Genomic DNA, 8,278 nt, shown 5'->3' with positions numbered 1-8,278 from the left:
TTGATGAGATTTTAGGTATGCCACTATAGCATGATATTGATTTTTGGATTGATCTTGTGCCAGGAGTGGAGCTGATTTTACAAGTTCCTAATTGCATGACTACTCAGGAGTTGAGTGAGCTTAGAGTATAGTTGGAGGAATTGTTGACCAAGGTCCACATTTGCCCTAGTGTATCTCTGTGGGGTGCACCAGTCATCTTCGTAAAGAAGAAGGGTGGTTCTTTGCATTTTTGCATTGACTACTGACAATTAAATAAGGTGACAGTGAAGAACTATTATCCTTTGTCGAGGATAGATGACTTGTTCGATCAGATGAAGGGAGCACTAGTGTTCTCAAAGATTGATATGAAGTTGGGATACTAGTAGCTTTGTATCCAAGAGGTTGATATTCATCAAAAAACTTTTCATACATGGTATGGGCATTATGAGTTCATGATTATACCTTTTGGGTTAATCAATGACCCATCAATATTTATGAGTTTGATGAATGGTATATTTTGCAATTACCTTGATCAATGTGTCATTGTATTCCTAGATGACATATTGATCTATTTGAAGACTATTGAGGAGCATGAAGTCCATTTACATCAAGTGTTGCAGTGCTTGAGAGACCATCAGTTGTATGGAAACCTGAGTAAATATGGGTTTTTCTAGTCAGATGTCAAGTATTTGGGACACATCATCACTAGTAATGGAATTATAGTGGATCTAGAGAAGATTCATGCTATCATGGATTGGTTGGTACCCGCTAAAGTCTCAAAAGTTCATAGTTTCATGGGGTTGGCAGGTTATTATCATCACTTCATGAAGAATTTCTCATGAGTAGCTCACCCCATCACTTCTCTTCAGCAGAAAGGGAAGAAGTTTGTTTGGTCATATCAGTGTGAGGCATCTTTTAATTCTCTTAAGAAGTGCTTGACTAGTGCACCAGTCCTTGCAGTGCCTAATCCTATAGGTGATTTCATGGTTTGCATAGATGCTTATTGGAAGGTGTGGGTGCAATATTGATGCAGGATGGTTGAGTGATTGCATATGAGTCTAAGAAACTCAACGACCATGAGCTTAACTACCCCACTTATGATTTAGAACTCGTGGTCATAGTGTATGCTCTAGTTCATTGGAGACATTTCCTTTTGGGACATAGGTTTGAGTTGCATAGTGATAATAGGAGCTTGTAGTATATCTTTACTCAGCTGAACCTAGATACATGACAACATTGTTGGATGGAGTTCTTATGTGAGTATGACTTTGATGTTCATTACATTAAAGGGAAGGAGAATGTCATCATAGATGCCTTGAGTAGGAGGTGACATGAGGTATCAATGATGTCATTGGGAGCGTATTTGTGAGGTCGTATCTTGGAGGCCTTGCCTAGTGACACATGGTATTAGGAGGTGAGGGCGGAGATTGAGTCTAAACAATGGAGATCAAGTCTAAATGTATCCTTGAGGGGAGATTTTCAGGATATTTTCTTGAGCCCAATGGACTACTGTGACACTTGGGGCATATCTATGTACCTATGTTGGGTGATCTTCATACCTTGGTTTTGTCGAAAGCACAACGTGTACCATATTTTGCACATCTAGGTGTCAAGAAGATGCATGTTGATCTCAAATAGCTGTACTTTTGGGTAGGGATGAGGCATGATGTTGCTAATTTTGTTGCTCAATGCCTCGAGTGCCAGAGAGTGAAGGCACAACATCAGCATTAGGTGGGTCTTTTGCAGCCACAATCCATTCCAAAGTGGAAATGGGACATGATATCTATTGATTTTATCACAGGGTTGTCAATGTCATCATGGAGACATGATTGTATCATGGTGACAATAGACAAGTTCTCCAAAGTAGCAAATTTTTTTCCCATGAGAGCATCCTACACAACTTCTTTTGTACTGCATGTTTTCCTAGAGGATATTGTTTGTTTGCATGGGATCCCTCGTTGGATTATTTTGGATAGAATCTAGTGTTTACTTTTGCTCTGTGGATGTCTCCCCATCATGCTTTGGGTGCACAACTTAATTTTAGTTTGGCTTATCACCCAAAGACCAAAGGTCAGACTAAGAGAGTGAATTAGGTTCTAGAGAATATGCTTCATATGAATGTTATGGATAGGTAGGTGAAGTGGGAGGACTAGTTATACCTTGTTGAGTTTGCATCCAACAACAATTATCGTAGTTCTCTTAGCATGTCACCTTTTCAGGCCTTGTACAGTAGACCATGTTGCACCCCTTCGAGTTGGGATTTTTTAGAGGATTAAGTTCTTTTGGGTCTAGAGATTCTTTAGGATATGGAGCAGTGAGTGCTTCATATTAGGGAGCATTTGGTTATTTCTCAGCATAGGCAGAAGAAGTATGCAGATGCCCATAGGTTGGATCGTCACTTTTTTGTTGGTGATAGGGTATTTTTGAAAGTGTGGCAGAGGAAGAGCCCCATTCATGGGAAAGGCTCTAAGTTGGTGCCACATTTTGTTGGACCATTTGAGATCCTCGAGAGGATTTGTCATGTTTCTTATCAACTAGCGTTACCACCTAGCCTATCGTGCATCCATGATATTTTTCATGTTTTTGTTTTGAGATAGTATATTCTCAATGTGACCCATGTTCTTGATTGGGATGCTTTGAAGGTAGTGGATGGGAAACTTACTTTGGAGCCCATTCGTATCCTACAACACAGGAGGCTAACCTTATGAGGTCGAGACGTCAAGCAAGTAAGGGTCCAATGGTACCCAAACAATGAGACTTCAACAACTTGGGAAGATGCTACATGACTGAGGGGATTGTACCCCTATCTATTTATCAACTTCCAGGAGTAAGTCTATACTAGTGGGGGAGGATGTAGTGCCTCTCATGTCTGTAATCTATAGCTTGTCTATTTTGATTCGAGAGATACTTGATATTCTTATTATATGTATCTTGAGATGACCTGAGGGTTAGATGTTATACTTTGATTCAATATCATAGATGCTATACTACTATGTTGTTCAATTTATCATATTTGCATGTTGATGCCATTTTGAGATGATAGTAGGTCTATGATGATATTTGATTATCTGGTATTTGGACATATTTCTGATTATGTTATGTGATGGATTTTATGCTATGATTATTTACTTCATTCTTACTTTAGTATGCTATATGTGAACATGAGTGATGTAAATGGATTAATTAGGTATTTAATGCATTATTGCTTCGGCTATGATATCATATGCAATTACACTTGGTCATGTGTTTTAGTGTGCATGAATTATATCCCTAGCAATGGCCTATGGAGTTAGTGATTTAGCTATTCATATTTTACCAATGTCATCCCTGTATGGTCGAGAATCCTTGTTTAATTGTTTAATTAAACCTTTCAATGATTTGTTAAATCCAAACTCATTTGCATTATGTGATTAGACCAATGAGCATGTTTGTGCATTTAGAGGTTTGCATTGTCGTGAAAGTTGTTAAGTTAATTTATGTGATTTTGGGTTTTCGAGCTTTAATTGTTATTGAATTTAATTTCTAGCAGCTTTGCCTTAGGTGAATTCATGTTACAAGGAATAACCTATTTTCATTTGGGTTGATTCAGAGTCTAGCTAGGTTAATTGGCTATTTTCCCTAATCAACTATTTACTCAAAAAGTGAATAAGTATTGAAAAAGGGATTTGTTTTCTCACTTTTCAATTTTGGAATTTAGAAATTGGAGAGCTTTTTTTTAAATCCTTTTCTAAAGGATTGGTTTTTTATTTGTTGTGAGAGCTATCAGCGTGGGAATTTTGTGAGGTTGGTCTCGTTAGATCTAGCTCAAGGAGACCTTTCTTTGTCGTCACTTTTGGCAGTATCGGTGGGTTATTTATTTTGTCAAGTCAATTTTAGTTTCTGCCCCTTTTGTTGTTAGGTAGGGCTTTCTTATTTTCTTGTTTCTACTTCATTTCAACTTCTTTTTCTGGTAGTAGTTTGTTAGGAGGCTAAGAATTAGTGTTCCCCTCCATTTATGTTTGTCGGTTCTACCTGGTTGGTTGAGTATGAACATTTTCCCTTTTTTGGGATGGGGGTTTAAGGTTTCACATTATTATGCTAGTCATTTTTGCATATGATGTCTGAACCCAAATATTATTGGATTTTCAAGGGTTTTATGCCCAAAGACCACATGGGTTTTAATTTCAAAGCTTTCTAATTTTTGGGGTTTTTACCTCATTTTGCATGTCACCCTATTTTCTTAGGTTTTATTGGCATGTTGTTGATCATGGACCTGGACAATCTATTTGGATGTCAGTTAGACCATTGTTGCACATTTTTGTTGCATTGGGATGCATGTCACATCCGTCCTCTTGAGTTGTTATTTGGTTGACTGTTATTTCTGCTTGTGTTCTCATCCAATCCTTGTGTTTGATCTTCATGATGGTAGTGCGCCACACATGAGCATTTGTGCATGCATTTGTCAAGTGACTTGTGACGCCCGACTTCCCATTGTATTTTAGTGGAGTTATGTTCATGTGGGGTTGGGTTAGGAATATGCATGCCTACGGGCAGTCATCGTGTGATGAGCATGGGTATGTAGGCTAAGGTGGTGAAGAGGCTTCTCTTATAGCCCATGTGATGTCCCCGATGTGAGTGATAACTTAATTAATTGATAGATAATTAAATAAGAACAATAATTATGGTCAGCCTCCTGAGGGTGGTGCTGAGGGGAATGGTTATTTATTTCAACATGTTAGCCTCTTGAGGGTGTACTGAGGGGAACAATTATTTGTGTGTTATAGCTTGGGTAATTCTGAGTTACCAAATCCCCACCAGAGTCCCTACATAGTTACCCATAGATTGTCAAACTAGGACCTATTATACTTGCATTGTTGCATGGTCTTGGATTCTGTCATCATTACTGTCTGGCATGAGTGATAGCCATGGTTGTTTACTTTGGTGTGTTTGTGGTTGGATCATTATCTCCATCAACACAATGAGAGTGGACCTATAGGTTCCACATGGTAGGGAGGTGTAGCTACCTATACCACTGTTGGGGATCAGTGTACAAAGACGATCTACTATCCCAGTGCGATCGTTGCTGGATGTTTTCACTTGGTACTTCAGATTTCAAAGTATGTTATCTTGTGATTTATGCTTTTATTGGAATGCTTGTATATCATGTTTAGATGATGTTAGTTGGAATGCTTGTATATCTGGTACTCCCCGGTGTGGAAGTTCTAAATCTTGTTTAATCCTTCAGTCTATCCTTGGAGCATTTCTTGTGTTTCTTGGGTGACCATGTGTTAGTGTGGGATGATACTATAAAGTGTCGCATGCCCAAAGAAGTTCTATCGCGTGATACTAGAAAGTGTTGCACCTCTTAGGAAGAAATGTCATACAATACCAAAAAGTATCGCACCCCCTTTGAAGAAGTATCATACAATACTTGTGAATAATCAAATACCCTTTAGATAAGTGTCACCCAAACCCTTAAAGTGTCACACCCCTTCTTGAGAAAGGTTGTATGATACTGGAAAGTATCACACGGTGTTGATCTAAAGTATCACCTACATTTGCAAAAAACCTTGTCTGAGCGGACAACGGGTACTTTTTGGTTTGACCCAAAAAATTTGGGAAGTGTTTTGCCTATCCTCTTAGGTGCTCTTCAATCCCTTGGAATTCCATTTTGAATTTGGAATATTTTGATTCAAATTCAATTGTGTGTCCTCTGTGGTCAATTGTTTTGGTCAGTAGTTTTGGTGATCCATCGGTATTAGGATGTTTGGTTAGTCTTTTGTTGCGATCTTTGTGATCCTTGTATGTGTATGTCATGTGCATCTATACTTGTTTTTTTTTTTAAATTACCTTGGCTTATATTTATCCTCATTCCAAGCATCTTCGGGTGGGGCATTACATCCTCCGATGTAAAGAAATCCCTCAAGTTCAAATTGAAAAGTAGAAAATGATTTAAACCATCTCAAACATCTATACAAGCTCAAGAATAAAAAGGAGAATCAGATGAAGAACTTGATAAAGAAGATGAGGAGGAAGAAGGAGAAGTTATGCTTGTATCTCCTCCACAACATACACGCACTCAAACACCATTGATGCAGGGAACATCTATCTTGGGTGTAATAGACGATGATGTGGATTCATTCCCCACTATCTTCACACCTTCTATCTTGACATCAAAAGTAAATACATAGTATCTTCAATGGATCCTCCCATTTTAACAACCGAGCAATGTGAAAATTTTGGGAATGTGTTTGAGGATGTTCCAACCCTCCCAAAAGGTCAAGTTTCTGAAATTAATACTTCCGTGACTAGTTTTGAGTTGTTTATGACAGAATCTTCCTATCATGCACCCATGAATTTAGCTCTACAAACTCAGTCATCCTTAGTCATAATAGAGATACAATCAAGATCAATGCCTATGGTCACCACTGCACCTGTTTCTTCAAATGAAAATTTCAATTTTCCTACATGGTTTAGCAAGATTATGATGAAGGGAAGAAAGGTTGTGGTACCCCGAGATAATCTTTCAATTAAGAAAACTAAGTCTAAATCTTTGAAAGATAAGATTTTTTTCTATGATTGTAGTTGATTATGAAAAGACTAAGTTTGTAGAAATTGTTGATCCATTGCTGGACAAACAAATTGAAGAACTTAACCATTCTAATTACAAGATCACCAAAGTTGAAATTGGAAGCAATCACAATGAGGTTGTTTACAAGATGCTCAGGATGCACTTTTCAATGTATCACAGAGTGATCATGAATTCTACGAGAGTAAAAATCAGCTCAAATGAGAGGTTGCTCGCTTAAATGAGGTCATTTGACAACAATCCTCACAATATGCAGTTGTTACATCCCATAGACCTAAAGAAAAGAGGATACTCGAAGCCACAAAGTCTTGGTTTGGGGAAGTCATTTCTAAAGGAGTATCGATCATTGCAAATATGGTTAATGTCCTTGGATGTATCAGAGGTATGGAAGAAATGCTACATGACTTGATTACGTCTTTGAGTTAGGAAGCTAACACTCTAAAATAAATTATGAGTGACTAGGATGAGATCGCCAAATCTAATTTGGATTGCATTGTCACATGTGACATTGTTCCATCTTGTGATATGGTCTACATATGTCATAGACTTATGGGCTATAAAGAAGAGACTCTAAGAAAACTTTTAACAAAGTTGTAGACAGTCTTAGAAGATTGTCAGACAATAGAAATTGGAATCATGTGCAACTTGGAACAAATGGGATGTCAAGTTCTTGATGAACATGATAATTTGGTTGCAATTGAAGAAATGACTTCAAAATATACAATTAGGGTCAATGTTGATTTAGATTATGAAGATTTTGGTTCTCATACAATGAACAAGTCTGCTTTGTACAAATCCTTAGCAAAGCACTTACAAGATTCTCTCGTAGTAAATTCCAATGTTGTAAAATCATCATATGTCAATGTAGTGAATATAGAAGCTATATCAAAGAAAATAGAGATTTTAGATCTTCCTACAGTACCTGATGTCATCATCAAATTCAAGGCACTAAGGAACAATCTTTAAAATTATTATTTGTTTTCTTTTTCATGTTTGTAGATCGAAGGGGTTGCATTGCATGAAATTATGTAATTACATGTAATACAATTTACATGTCCTTATGACATGTAATACAATTTACATGTCCTTATGACATGTAATCCAATAATCTCTCTCATTAATTAGAAAGGGTCAAAGTCGGTTGAGTTGCTCTCACTTTTTCCTACTTTTTCTCAACTCCTTTTTCCTATATAAAGGAGTGCCTCCTCATTGTAAAAACAATCTTTTATTGTGTGCAAGAGAGCTCTGGAGAAACTGTGCAAGCATAACTTTTATTGTGTAGTGTTATTTTGAAAGAAAAGTGAATATAAAGAAATAATTGAAGTTGAACTTTGATTGAGTGTAATTGTTACTTGTGCAAGTTGGAAGCTTTGACTGTGATTTGCATTTGTTATCTTTGATTCATGTGTTTTTACATGCTTGATAGTTAAGTATAAAGAGTTAGGAAGCAATTGGAGCCAAAACTTTGATTGGGAGTGGTTGTGGAGATATATAGACTAGGAGCTTTGACTATAGCTTGTATCTCTTTTTTAATTCACAAAATAGTTAGAATTATTTACTTCTAGAAGTCTTTGTGCTCCAATAGTAAAGGTTATTCATATAGTGTAGATTAAGACCAGACTTAGAGCCAAACTAGTATGCTTTTAGCTAGCCTTTGAGTTAGTGTTAGTTTATCGATATCACCATTTACAACCCTAGATAAAAGTGTAGATCAAGGTTTCATCTTGCCCA

The sequence above is a fragment of the Cupressus sempervirens genome, chromosome 6 (assembly GCF_028749045.1).
Source record: "Cupressus sempervirens isolate cs-2001-9-10 chromosome 6, ASM2874904v1, whole genome shotgun sequence".
In the NCBI taxonomy this organism is placed as follows: domain Eukaryota; kingdom Viridiplantae; phylum Streptophyta; class Pinopsida; order Cupressales; family Cupressaceae; genus Cupressus; species Cupressus sempervirens.
Note: the sequence above shows the minus strand (reverse complement) of the source record.